Source organism: Platichthys flesus, chromosome 8 (genome assembly GCF_949316205.1).
Source record: "Platichthys flesus chromosome 8, fPlaFle2.1, whole genome shotgun sequence".
Taxonomy (NCBI): Eukaryota; Metazoa; Chordata; class Actinopteri; order Pleuronectiformes; family Pleuronectidae; genus Platichthys; species Platichthys flesus.
The window spans coordinates 1901693-1915495 of NC_084952.1; positions in this window are offsets into that span (position 1 = coordinate 1901693).

The window sequence follows — 13803 nt, forward strand, 5'->3', positions numbered from 1 at the left end:
TACATTCATCTTCAGAGGGTCGGCATTCTGGTTTTTCTTTTTGTTCAGTAAACTTTTTGTCTTCCTCTCTAACAGCAACACCTCCTTATTCCCACTCTTTCCCCCCTGGGGCCAAATGTATTTCTCTTGATGTAAAGACCAAATATTTATTTTGTTCAGTAATTCAGTCAGAACATTGAAATGCTGCAAGTCAAGGACAATTTAATTAAAGTCTATAATTTTTTCTGGGTTTTTTAGATAAGCTTTGGGCTTGGACTTTTTTAAATTCCCCAACGCTGTAGTAATCAATATTTTTTTATTAGCAATGAAACCAGATTACATCCCAGTCTGCAGCCTCCCTCAGCTCAGTGGGAGGATTTAAGATTACCCACATTAAACTGTCGGGGGTTTTCCCTTCTCCTCCAGTCGGCCTTATAGCTGCTTGGTGCACGTAAAGTCGGTTTTGATGCCGAGACTAAATCTTCCAAAGGGGCTGTGATGTGAGAACGTACATTTCTGAGTCACTTAACGAGGAGGCTGCAGGAAAACTTCCTGAAAATGTCAATCATCTACACTCAAAAGAATAACAAGTAATAATTAATTCTATTGCAATGTCTGGAGTTTAAATTGAGGAGCTACTTGTTGTTCTACGAGTTTCTTTGAAATCCCGCAGGATAAACAACACAGAGACAACAAACACACATTCCTCTTTTCACAGAAGTACATTCAACATTTTCTTTTACTGGGTGGGGGGGGGGATCAGCTCATTCCCTGGAGAACTGATGCTTCTCTCGGGTCAGGGGACACAACCAGCCTGCAGCCACTCAGGCTGGTTGTGTAACAAAGATGGGAAAGAGTTTTCCTGGAGAGAAGCAGGAAAGATCAACATATAAGAAAATAAAAGAGGGCATTTGTAATTTTAACAGGCGACAAACTTTTAGTCTTTTATATCTTTTAGTGAGTTTCATTGTCTCTGTGAGAGAAACTGGACCTGAGGTTATTAAAGAAAAGGAAAGGAAAACTCTCTATAAGTAAAACAAGTGAATACTAATAAAGAGTAAAGGGCTGTAAAGCCGAGCAGGACCCAGGGCTGTTATTTACTCAGACTCTGTGGGGTTATGAGAAGTCGACTTTACTTCTGAGAGCCTCCAATAAGTCGTGTTCCGACGGGCCGCTGGGGGAGAGCGAGTATTCCACCCTGACATTCAGCGGTATTAGCAGATAATATTAAAGAGCCATTCACACCCTGCACTTTTCACAGGAGCTCAGCAGCAATGTGAAGAGACAGCAGAGCCGGCTGAGCTTAACGGGACTGACAGGACGCTCCACTTCCTTTTAAATGCCATTTGTAGGACGTGAAGACACAGACACACACAGACACACACAAACACCAACACACACAGAGTCATAAACTGCTCACACAGGAGTTCAAACCGCAAACTTCAACAATCAATTATTTCATGATAATCGATATAACGGATGATGAACCAACTCTGCTCAGATCTGTTGACATGTTTACTATTAAAGGACAGTAAAACAATGGTGGGGTTTTATTTGAAATATCTTGGTAATATTCCGGATGAAGTGTGAAACTTTTCCTCCATCACCACCAGTAAAAAGAAGTTTATGTTTTAATCCATTTCTGTCTCTTAGGAGACACAAATAAAGTGAAACAATATAGTTTCACGGCCGTGCAGTAAAATCTGTGGCTCATATACTACACACCAATCTTCGACTGTCTCTTGGTGGAGGACCAGCAGAGGTTGAATCCTCATTAAACCTGCATGTTGTCTTTAACGGAGTCTGTCACCTCCTCTTATGTTTCTGAAGGGAAACAGGGAGGGGGGGGGGGGGGGGGGGGCATATAGAAACCCGCCTCAGGGTGAAAATAAAGAGCAACATAAGGCCGGGGTCAAACATTGTACATTCATGTCCCGCAGCGCTGGTCAGCTCATTCACGTTGTGTTGTCACAACGCACAAACATTGTATACAGACACACAGATAGATACACATCCAGGGACCTCCACCCTCACTGTCCTGCCCCAATGACGACACTAATGCATTGTGGGTCCTGCAGGCGGGGGGCTATTCATAGTTCTGCCAAATGCCACGGATTCAAGGTTATCGACGTTATCATATCAGGAGAGTCAGAGAGAGAGAGTCAGAAACTCATCAGTCAGCTGATCGACTGGATTCAAACTTCATCTTCTGATACCAACGAGACCTGAACCCAAACATATTAAAGAGTTTTTAACTTCTTCAGACCCCAAAGAGATGATCAGGAACTGATCCATCGACTTATCTTTAAACCAAGTTGTTGTTTGTTCAACAGTGACTTATATCTGTTATTAAATAGGATCCCATTGTTCCTAATCTGTGTTTTTTTCATTGGTTTTATAAAATAATCTTAATGATTATCTTTTCATAATTGTTAAGTAATGTGTTTTATTCACCTTCCTTAATGGGGCATATTGTTCTTAGTCGCAACATCTAATCCTCTGGTGATCTTGTTAACCACACATCTGTTTTATTTAGTTTAATTTAATTTATTATTTAACATTATTATACTAATACATGCGGCTGCTGTAATGTTTAAAAATGTGTATTTCCTTTGAGAGGTTTCATGGGTTTATGATGATTTAGTATGCATCAAAAATAAGTAAACAGGTGATTTATTAGTAATTTTAATGAAAAAGATCATATTAAATAAAACAAAATGTATTTGCGGACTTTTATTGTGAAGGAGGAGCTGCGTGAGCCAATCAAATAAATGCTGGTCCAAATTTAAAGTTCCTGGATCCTGTTCCAAGCAGAGTCCGGCTCAATTTAAAAGACATCAGATTTACCGGAGGTCGTCGTGTCAGCAGTTATCGGCTCTGCTGAGGCGACCTTCAGTCACCTGTTGTGTGTTGTGTAGCGAAGCCTGACCTCTGACCTCTGGCAGATAATGGGCCAATTATCCAACAAGCTCGGATGCAGTTTTCATCACAGTTCGTTCTGCAGCTGAGGCTCGATACGAAAACCTCCTGGAACATCCTTGGAACAGTTCACTATTTACAATTAAGTGCATATAGACAGCCCCTAGAAAGTGAAGCGTTATGATCGCCCCCTGGTGGTTGGCTGCAGTATAAGTGAGAAACCGCAGCTCCTCCATGTTGGCAAATGGGACATGGAGAGAACTAGAAAATGGGTCTATGTTCACCACAATGCAGACTCTGACTCCAAATGACGTTATTGGCACAACGTGTCAGAGTTCATATCCAGCATAGTTTGACTTTATTACTGGACGTCTGCAGGAAGTGGAGACGTCTCGATCATCTTGATTCACAGACTGTCTGTAGCTCAGGTCTCGTCTTGCTATCGTCAGTCTGCTGCAGTTTGAATGATCTCAAACAAACCTTCAGTATAATCAAACATCTGCCAGCACATAAATCTGTGTAATTAGCAGATGCACCTTTATTATCTTGGGCTTTTATTCTCCAGAGGAGTTGTTGTTGATTATGATGAGAGGAGTGAAGAAACATGTTGTTATGCAGCAGAGCGACTCACTGAGGAGAGAAGGGATCTGGTATGTTGGTTATCTCTGATATATTAATATTTACAGACAAACAGCTACATGCTCTTTACAGAAACACTTTATCTCAGTTCACTGATACAAAAGACACAGACTACACACTGCAGCTTATATTCAGCCAAGGTCATCATCAAAGTGAGTCTGCATGACTCACCTGAAGGGAAACACAATGGATTATCTAAGAGGGTCAAAGCAAACATTGAATAAATGTTTCTCAAAAGACTGATTCTGTCATTTTGGGTTGTTATTAGCACACTGACGTACGTCCTGGTGTTCGTGTTCCACAGGTAGAATAACCACAGACCTGCAGTACAGACACAGAGGAAAAGTAGCGACTCTCTCACTGTTTCCTTCTTTCTGCATAAAGTGAAGTAGAACGAGGACGAAAGCAAAGCCGCTGACAGACAAGTGTCAGTACTGGATGATTCTGTGAAACCCTGGATCATCTTCACTGACAGTTTTTCCACATCCAGTATTTGTCCTTCAAATTTGTTTTTCACATCCAGTGAATTTAAATCAAATGAGCCACTAACAGAATTCCACTCCCTGGAGAGAAACTTTGATATTTTCCACTTCTCCAACACTTGACCTCACAAACCGATTCGCTCATGCTGCCTGTTCTGTTTTTATTTTGACTTGAGAGGACAGAAAAGGAAAGTTTGGCTTAATGGAGGTTTGTTTTGGGAACAGTCTCCTTCATTATCTCACAGCTTTAAATAACACAAACTGAAACATCATGGAACTCGGACCGAACACTGAAAATAGTTTTTTTGTCCTCTTTGTGCTTCGAGGCAGAAGAATCTCAGATATTATATATTTGAAACCTCATAAATTATTCCTCGAAGATAAACCCTCTTTAAGAAATACTTCACATCCCTGTTTTACATCTGCACGCTGTAATTTTTTCTCCATTTCCTCTCAGATAACGCGGCTCTTGTGTAAAAACACAAACCTGAGGCCAAATGTATGAATGAGGGAAGAGCAGAAAATAAGCATGTAAAACATTTCAAAGAGACGAAAAGTAATATGCTGTCAGATGATGTTTATCTTCTTGCCGGGATTTCATCTCACAGACGCAGTTCACTTCAGAGGAGCAGATTCACTTCCTTCTATGTTTTCTAACGACTGCTTTTCCTATGAATGTTGTTTTCTTCTATTATTATTGTTTTTTTGCTACAAATACTTGTTATTCTACCAGTTTCCATATACATGAAACCCCCGTGTTATTTTTATCCACTTTAAAATAATTGTATTGTCCACTTTGCAACTGTGTTTTCTAAATAAGTTCCTTTAAGATGAAACTGCAACAGCGAATAGGTTGTTTTCCTGATTAGAAGTTAATACAATGCCAGTGGATGATGAAGCGAGGCTGAAAGAGCTTGAGATGAAGATGACAGAGCAGCAGACTGTGTGTGAGGGCGCGTTGAACAAAGCTAAACTTCTCTGAGACGCCTCACGCTGCGTCTTGTAGCGACAGCATGTAAATCGGAGTCATCAGACGTCTCAATCACCGTCTCCCCGAGTGGAAAAATGGGGGAAATTATAAATGGAACAATTCTACTTCCTGCCTGTTGCCACCTACACGGCACAGATGGTGTTTACTGGAGACATTTAGCCACAAAAATACTTTCTCTGGCAATCAGGCTTTTCTGAAAGTCTTCCAGAACTTTGGGACGATCAATCAAACCAAGTCGAGCGGCGGCAGCAGCCGCAGCAGAACCGGGAAAAGGCCTCGGAGCAGGAGCCTCCTCTCGCTCACACACCGGCCAAAGGAGGAACTCTGGCCTTCGTCAAACTGATGCCGTCGCTTCGCACTGTGGAGAAAACGACGGCTCCTGAGTATGAAAATATTTGTGCAACTGGGAAAAGGCTAAGCAGATGAAATGACGGGGGTGTAACGGCTGAAATAGTAGATGCTTTTAAATTGCTGCGGTCGGGGGGTTGGGGGTGGGGGCTGGTGGGGGGGCAGGTTAAATTACACAGAGGAAAGGTAACGAAAAATGTTGGTGAGGAAAATAGGAGAAGACTAAACGACTGCGGTAAACGGAGACACCAATTGTCCCTTCGGTGAACTTCAATGGCGCCGGCTGAAATGCAAAGGAAAGTTAGAGTTAGAGGCCCCCCCCCCCCCGTCTGAACGTTTAATTGGCTTTTAGTGCTTTAACATTTTGAAGGCATTTAGGAAAAGGGTCTCAAGTGGAGTCAAGGAGCCGGGAAGTTGAATCTCATTTTGTAGAGTTTCGATCTGGAAATGTTTAGTTTCTTTGGCTGCGTCAGTGCAGAGCAGGAGGACAGAGGACGGACGTCCAGTAGTGTAAGACATCCCAACAACACGTCTCAGAGACAGAGTTTGTCCGAGACGCATGTGGCCACGTCCTCCTCTCTGTGAGACTTAAGTGTGTCCACTGAAGATTTGCCCACTCGGCTGACGTCCTCTGAATCGTGACGGCTTCACGAACTCAATTCATTTTAACACTTCCCAGCGTTTCACAAATATGGATTTATTTACAGCCTCTGCCACTTTATTAATAGTGACTGAAATATAGATTTTTATTCTACTTCTGTTATTTCAAATGTTATAATCTTTTTACAGCTGTGCACAGTGCATTGATTTACTCTGACACACATACACACAATCTGGTTAAAAACAACATATTCAGTCTTTGCAAACAGGAATGTTATAAAGCTGATTATTTGCGTAAGATGTGAACTCATGTCCAGCTTGGTTCCATCCCTCGAGACACATGTTAATGCCACATTTAAAAACTGAACTTTTACGGTAGGATTTTGATCAATTTTATCCGTGTTATCTTTTTATGGAAAGTTCATCACATTTAGTAAAAATTGCTCAGAACAACAGTCCTTTCCTCACTGGAAGCTGCTGCGTCTGTTTCATGCTTAACAGATGAGTTTCCTCATTTACTTTCCACACACACACATTATCTAAACTTCACATTGTAACTTTTCCCTCCACAAGCCTGAATATTAATGGAGCAAACAATTTGAAGGTCAATTAAAATGTCTTCTCACAAACTTCCTGCAAATGGATTTAATTATTTCAGTTCTACATGTTTGCTTCTGGTCGTTGCTTGTAAAAAAAAAAAATTTCACATTTTATTAAGCCAGTGCAGTAGGAACATTAATCATAGCTCAGCGGATAGAATAACAACACATTATGAATAACATGTAATTTAAAATACACAGTGCAGTGACCTTTAGTCACGTCAGCCAAGTTTAGATTAGAAACTGACTGAGGAACAACAAACTATGAATCACGGGAGGTGAGAAGAAAGAAATGAGCAACAAAAAACAACCAATTAATTTTCTTTATTGTGTCGCGCTTCTGTCACATTTCATAAAAATATTTAATCTTAATGAAGATGATGATAATTTAATTTTCAAAATACATATAACACATAAGGGTCAAATAAATCTACTTTGAATATAATTATTAAATTTGAGGAACAGTTTTTATAATAACTTGATTCTTTCTTGCATTTGATTGCTTTTTGGTTCAGTTTAACTATGTTCTGCTATTTGTGGTTGATATTTAAATCATTCATTATATTCTACCTGTAGAAAGAATGATCAGTTTGTATTTGTTATTAATAATTATCTTGTCCGTATGTTTGACCTTTAGTTATGACGCCATTAGTAGTTACCTCAACTAAAGAAATAATCAACTCAACAGATTTCCATGGAATTTGGTGGAAGGATGAAACAACAGCTTAGACTGAACTCATTGGATTCAATGCATTAACACTGATTTCACAGAGAAGAACTCATGGACCTTGAATCAGACACATTTCGAGGTCTGATATCGAGGAGTGTGTGAGACTCTGTGCAGCTTGATTGAATTTAATTGGACTTTTGGACCTCTGCAGTGTCACGTACTCTTCTCTGTGGCTGAAGTGTTTACCTCAGTAAAGCATCATTTCATGTCTCCTGGTTCCTCATTGTTTCGGAGCCATTTTGTCACAGTGATTGTTCCATTCGGAATCCAGAGTTTTTTCCATTTGCGTGGCCTGGAGCTCACAGCTGGCTCGCACCGAATCGGACGAAACCCACAGAAACCACAGCTTCTCTCTTCAATCATTACACAGCTGGCAGACTCATTCCCTCTCGTACTATTTACTGCAACAAAATGTCCACCAGCCACTGAATCGACTAATGGGAAACATGAGACGGTTTTCTCCCAGCACCGAGCAGCAGCAGCAGGGAACCGTCAAGCTCTTTCAAATCCTCCTTGTTTCTGCTCAGAGACTCAGATTAAAGAGCTAATTATGCTTGTGAGCCCTCATCTAGCCGCCACACACACACACAAACACACACAAACACGGACAAACACGGACAAGTGGACACTCAAGCAGACACAAGCAGAATTAGTACTCACAACGCAGATATGCAGGTAAATGCACAAATGGTTGCACACAAGAGAACAGAAGCTCAAATAGAAGGTGTGACCTGGTTGAGAAATACCAAACACAGTAAAACTCAAATAAATGAAAATGTGAATTTAAATATACTGGTTTCCACACCGTGGGGCTCAAGCAGCCTGGAAGGATGCAGGTCGTGTTTTTAAGAGAGTGAGAGTTGAGTGATTAAAACGCTGCCCGGTGAAAGAAGTGGAACATGAAGCAGCTAATGAGCCAAATATCCAACTCACACTCATCATGAATCAAAGAAATACGACTGTTGCTCTGTGTTTGATGTTTAATTACTAACTTGTTTTTCTGCTCCTTAGAATAAAAAAGAAGTGTGTCAGTAGTTCTGACCACAGGCGTCAGTGATGCAGAGAGAAACATCACTTCTTACTCCAGATTTATTATAAGACAGAGTGAGATCACGTTCTGATTAAGTAATTAGCCATAGTAACTGAGAGCTGATATCTCATTGATGTGCACTTTGAAGACATAAGAAACCTTCTTGCACAAGCGGTGATTGATAAGTTTGTGGCCCGGTGCAGAAGGAGAACACATCTTCCTCAATCTCTAGTTTCAGGTCTTCTTCAAATCAGTTGATGTTCATCTAGAAAATAATGGTCTGATTACAGTCAAATATACCATAAAGCACCATATGCATTGTGTGTGGGGGGGGGGTATTGTTTCATTGGCAGCTAGTAAAGACCAATGTGTTCAGGTGGCAGGTGTAGGTGGTCGTGCAGTGAAGCAAATACCCACAAATTCAGGTTAAAGGTACGTAATTAATTTTTTTTTATTTAATTTTTTAAGTAAACTATATGGTCCAATTTAACAATATTATCATAGTTGTTTAGAGCAACTTAATTAATTGACAAAATGAAAACATGTTTACTGAGCAGGTCCTTAAATCTTTTGAAATGTAACTAATTTAGTTTCTTTAATATGAAATCAAGTAGTTTGCGAGCCAGTGTAATGATGTGTGTGTGTGTGTGTGTTTGTGTGTGTGTGTGTGTGTGTGTGTGTGTGTGTGTTTGCAGGTAATGACAGATTTACTTCTTGGCCAAAGTTACAGAAAGTTTAATGAAGAGTATCTCATCTTCTAATAGATCTCTACTGCCGGCGAAGTTGTAATTACACCCTGCTCCTCTGTGTGTGTGTGTCTTTGTATAAGTGGGATGATAAGGGTGTGTGGATGCAAGGGTACGTGTGTGTGTCTGTGTGTGTGTGTTGGAGCTAATTACCTCTGCCTAGTGCAGTGGGCTGTGCTCAGTTTGCTCAAGCAGAACAATGGCAAACTCAACGACCCTTCGGATATTAATTGGGAATCAAGTGAGTCCCTCAATTGCAGAAAAACGTCTTCGGTCGAGAGAGCAAGACGGAAACAAGAAGAGAGAGGGAGAGCGGAAGTGCAAGAGAGGGAGAGAGGAAGTTTGTGCAACAGTTTGTCATGTTCCGGTTGGTTTTGTGTTTCATTAATTCAGTAAAAAAGTGTGTGGGTGTGTGCGTGTGTGTGTACGTTCAGGGGATTTAAATACAAAAGATAACTTCCTATTTCTGAGCAACAATATTTGCTTTGGTCTTTGAACCATGATCCTGATTTCACTTCATCATCGTTAACTGAACAATAAATGTCAAAGCTGTGATTTTAACCCATACCTCAATGTTTCCCGATCCCCTCGTTCTAACACAAATGTTTTTGTGCCTAAACCAAATGTTCACTAAAGTGTTGCCACATAAACGGTTTTATCATCCATCAGTGATTTGTGATGGATTAGGAAATCACAGCCAGTGAATGTTGTCCTGCTGAGAATCACTTTGGAGCTGCGAGGCCGCGTTCATCCCAGTAACAGAGAGGATTTCATGCTGCACCAGCTCAACTGTGCAGAAGCTTGTTGCTGAGATAAATGCAGCGTTCACTGTCCAACGCCTGAAGAACAGAACTGCAGAACGTGTGTGCAGCAGTAACACAGATGAATGAAGGTCCAGTCGTGTTAAATACTGAAGAAAATGATGCTCATGTCCACGTCAGACTCAATCCTTCACTGCAATTATGGATGAGATGAACAAAAAGAATAAGAGAGGATAATGCGAATTTAGAAAGTAACACAAAACGTCTGTGTGTCACAATAAGTAGAGCATCTCCATTAAACTCATTCACATCTCCGGTCCCTTTATGAGCCAAAGCATTCTTCAAATTAATATTTTACACTAATTAAAGCCTCACATTCAAAAATCTGGGTTAGATCGTTTATCTCTTGAAAAACATCAGAACATTGTAGAGCTGAATGAATCAGATTCATTAGAATATTCTCTATTCCTGCTCCGGGTTATCGTTTCTGGTTTTATAAACACAGGCAAATGTTTGTCAGCAGGATTTTGCATTAATAGAAATTTCCCAGTGCATCGTGCACGGGTCAAGAAAAATGTCATTTAATTTTGCTGCAGATTTTAACCAGGGGCAGCTCAGGATTTAGTTTTTCCCACTTTCTTTGACATTGCAAGATTTTTTACTTCTTCAGCAATTTCTAGAGAATAATTCATGGGTCTTGATGATGTTTTGACGACTTATATTAATAACTGTCTGCAATGTTATATTATATGATCCAAATAAAAACCATAATCTAGTGGGTTTAAATATAGTTTTAAGCCGTGGTTGAGTAATGCACGGCATGAATTTCACTTAAGCTTTATATTGTTGACACATTCATTCTATCTTTAATTGGATAGCCTGCGAGTGACCGACAGACAGGGTGGCCCATTAGCACCACTGACCACAGTCTGGGGGGGGTCTGCACTTTTATCCGAAGGCTGTTCAACAGATTTGTCGTTGGCAGAGAAGAACAGCAGGCGTCTGTTTAATGTGTTTCTACCGAGCGTGAGCTCAGCTAACTGCTCGGAGGTTTAAGATGAAAGCTTTCACTCCAACGAGAATTCAAACCATTAAAAACACAACCGTCCGTTGTTGGCAAATTTAAAATCATGACTCATCGTGACATTGTCTGTTTTTACCAGGAAGATGTTTGTGTGTTTTAAGGTGGACAGGTGGAGGTCGACGGCCGGCCTGAACGTGAAGCACAGTTTGTTTTCTTCTAAACAACATTCTTGCATGAAAGACAGCGAGTCACGACCTCTCAGATTTAATCTGCTCATTACTGACAGAGTTGACCAGCAGCTGGAAGGACACTCATAGCAACACGGCTGTATGTTGTTGGATAACAAGGCTGAGGAATGTAGCTGTGAGGGCAACACCAGGGCTGCAGCCTGGACACTGGACAGCTCTTCAATTTATCACTATGCAATCATTAGGTAAACTGTCCACTCAGAACAATACAATCAACAAGTATTATCTTCATCTTTAGCTTTAGTGAGACGCAGCAAGCCGACCTCAGCAATGTTTAATGATGATAATAATTGATGAGCAAATTTAACATGACGATCAAAAAAATGTACTCACCAAACTAAAAGCTGAATTCAGGGTTGACTCATCATTACGTGAATCTACTGTAGAAGCTTAATCCTCACAGAGACGAGAAACACTGAAAGAGAAATTATCTTTTTATTCAACTGAACAAAATAATTGTTCCAAACAGAAACACTTGTCCCCATTAATATTAGCAAGGAAAAGGAAAAAGGGCCGAACACTACATGTGCATCAATTTCTTTTCTTGACACAAGAAAAAAGTGAATTAAAAAAGAAAACAAGAGGGAGTAAAACATTTCATTATATGAGAGGCTACATGGACGAAGCTGAAATTAAATACCAAGTAAACTAGAAGATTATTCAGCCCTGAAACGAGGATGTGAACTGGCCGAGCGAGTTTCTCTGGGGAGTCAGAGATGCTTAGCAGTGATGGAGACCGGTCAGCGCCGGGCTGCGAGCCCACAGTCCGGTGTCTGACACTGAAAACCATGAAAACCATAAGTTCACATGTGTAAAGTTGCTCCTTTTAATGCAGGAAACTATGTCAAAGTCTCAACTCTGAAAAAACAAAGCAAGCGTTTTGTTAAATTAGTTCCAGAAGAAGTCAAAGCTAAATTCAGATGCAGATAAATCGTCACATTTATTTCATGCCGGCGTTATTATCAGTTTGACTTCTCTGCAAAATGATGATCACATCTTCAGTTAATCCTGTTGTTATTCTCCTGTGAAGCCTTCGCTCCTTAGATCAAAATGTTCTTCGGTTTAATTTAATGTTTTTGATTTTTCCATCTCTGCTTTAGTGTCGTTTCACACACAAGCCTGAAAGCTTTTCTTTTATTTAACCAGTGAAAACCACTGCACTCTTTATAATGGGTTCTTGCAAATAACTCAAAAACAAAACAAAAAAATACTCAAAGTCAGAAGCAGGATACTCATAAATATTCCGATCTTCTATTTTCAATTTAGCTCCATGAAATTTTGATTTTAAGCAAAAACAAAGAACACAAACATTGCTTGAACCAACGCGTTTGATTTTGTTGGATATGAGTAAGATGCATTGTGAAAGATATGAACAGCACCAGTGGCAGTGAAACACTATGTAAAAAAAAAGCCAATATGAAATAAGACAGAAGAAAATGAGGTTGTTAAAACAGAAGATAAACCGGGAGCAGAACAACACAAACAAGAAAGAAGGAGAAAGAGCCGTACAGAAAAAAGGAATTGGACACAGAAGCATGAAATAGAAAGTGATACGGGCGTCGGCAGAGACAATCAAAGCTAACGGGTCCTGGCTGACGGTCGTTATCTCCGCTGCCTCCACACACATCTACAGGCCTCACTCAGATTCTCAGGCTCAGACGCACATTACGACAAACGAGTTGTTTTTGCTTAGACAAACAGAGACAGTGACATCAGTGGAAAGACACATGCAAATCTTACTCAGGGTCACCGGCTTCATGGAAAAACCCATCGGCACAAAATGACAAAGGCTCAGAATCTTTGGCAGAACTGTGACGGATCAAACGCATCGTTAACTCCACTGAGGAGGTTACACAGAACTTTGGTGGAACCTTTTGGACATTTTCACAGATTCACAAATCATCTATCTCGATGAAAAACTACTGACGGATATCTACGAGTGTGTGAAAGTTGGCGAGACTTGAATAGAAAAGACCGTCGGGCCTTGGCGGAGGTGTGAGCTCCATCGAGGGTCACTTTGGTTCCTGTGTTAAATGAAAGAAAGCAGCTTGATGTGAGATGCTAAACGGCTGCAAAGGCAAATACAGGTGCAGCAGTAAATAGAACCTGAATCAAGTAAATAGCTTTTACATCAAATGCAAACGTAAATTCCTCATATGTCTGTGAAAGGCTGATATCAGCATCAGGCATGTCAGCGTTGTTACTTGAGGCCAAAGGCAATGAAGCGTGCGGCAGCATCTTTTCAGCCTTATGAGTGAAAGGCTCCTTAATTGACTGAGATTGTTCAAGCCAAGCATTTCTCTGGCAGCTGGGTGACATTTCGGTCCCGGGAAGTGGCTGCAGAGTGAGCGCTCCTCGCGTGATTGCTGCTCCCTGAAGTAAAATCACTCTACTACGTCAAATACTCCTGCACACGTGGTGACAGGCACCCGAAGAGATTTGTATTTGTTGAAATGCTGACTCCACATAAAGCCAAGTTCTGATCTGGGGTCCTTTATTGGAATCCATTTATTTCAGGGGATCACCCCACAGACAGACTTCAGGGCCACTGGTTCGAAATGATGCACACATCTGATTCATCTTGTGGGAATTTAGATGTGACCCAGTTTGAAGCTGGAGGTTCACTCACTGTCTGTCTTGTCTAAAAGTCCATTTGAAAGCAAGTCACAGCCGGGTCACAAATATGAATTTCAATTTCAGCTGCCGC